Below are 1,576 nucleotides of genomic sequence, written 5' to 3' on the forward strand. Positions count from 1 at the left end.
CACACATTCAATAAATTAAAATGGTGGTTGTTATTTTGGGGAAGAGTGTTTTGTTAAGATCTGTGCTGGAGATGTCAAAATATAATATTTTAAAAAAAGCATCTTAGCTGGATCCTCTAGAGTTGCATTGTTGTGTTTTGGAGTTTTTTGCATTATATAGGTTTAAGCTCACCACAAGCAGCTGTCCAGAAGCAGTTACAACTTGGCTTCAGTACGTGGGGAGCCTTAGTGAAGGCCAGTTAGCACTACTGCTCTGAAGAGAATCACATCTGGGCAAGGTCATGGAATCAATAGCAATACTCATGTGAGTAAGAATTGCAGGACCTGGCACTTTATAAATGAATAAAATAAAAGGCTAATGGAAACTTTTATGGAATTTATAGGGAAATCAGACTAGTTTTGCATATCCAAAAAATAATTTGAAAGACCCAAAAATCTTAATATCTACAATATTATGTATTAGTTTTAATTGAGCCAAACAACATGTTTTCAAGGATCATCATTGTCACTTGTTAGAGGGAAGGTACAAGGGAAAAATCCCTCGATATTTGTTATGTAATATACATGTAGTGGTGCTAAGCTCACTCCCTTTATAAAAGAGATTTGCTAAAATATTACTGAGAGGTGTTCTCTGTTGCTTATGGACCAAGACACAACTTCCATTACAGCCTCTAAAAAGTTTTGCCAGGCTAAGTTCTTTAGGATTTGGCCTTAATTTCTTGAAACAGCAATTGAAAGTATTTTCTTTTTGAATGTAAATTCTATGTAGCACAAACTAACTAGTGTAGCAAACCTAGGTTTTGCTCTCAGGCTTGGCTCCAGTAAATATAACCAATAGGCTTAGATAATTGTACTGTGTATAATACGCCAAGCTATGGTTTTTGATATCCCCAATTCAGCTATGGGACAGTAGTGTTATGGTCAGGGCAAAGATTGTCTTTTAGTCACAAGATTTCATTGCTGCTCAGACTTCATGTTAAAGGGAAGAAAAAATTATACTTTTCCTTTCATTTCATTCATTCCATTAGTTTCAAAGGCATTATTCATATGCTTAAATTTTAGCAGATGTTTAAGCCCTTGCCCCAGTTAGGGTATTGGGTGGCTGCAGTAGACCTTTTTATATAAACTCATAAGAAACTTGTTAGTCTACGTATTTTAATAGACAGTCTTAAAATAAATTAAATGTTGTAGATTCTTAATTTCCTCCTACAGGAAAGTTTGGAAACAGGATCAACTTAAGCTGGAAATGGAACCTGAATATCTTACTGAAGGAGCAACACAGATTGAAATAGTGTTGTGGAGGCAGCAAGTGAGAGGCCAAAGTTTCTTGTACGGGGTTGGGGTGGAGAAAGGAGTTTATACTGGAATCAAGATCTCCTGGGTGTTTTAGAGAAATCATGTAGGAGTCAGATGATTCATGGGGTAAGTGTGCTTCACTGAAGACAAGGGTTTCAGGAAATGCCTGTGGCTCTACTCAAAACCAGATTGTCACATTTTCTGCAAACTTGTTAGTTATGTGCTCCATGGCCCTCAGAGCATTTCGACCAATATTTACACCAGACCAGTTTTACAAGCC

The sequence above is a fragment of the Carettochelys insculpta genome, chromosome 8 (assembly GCF_033958435.1).
Source record: "Carettochelys insculpta isolate YL-2023 chromosome 8, ASM3395843v1, whole genome shotgun sequence".
In the NCBI taxonomy this organism is placed as follows: domain Eukaryota; kingdom Metazoa; phylum Chordata; order Testudines; family Carettochelyidae; genus Carettochelys; species Carettochelys insculpta.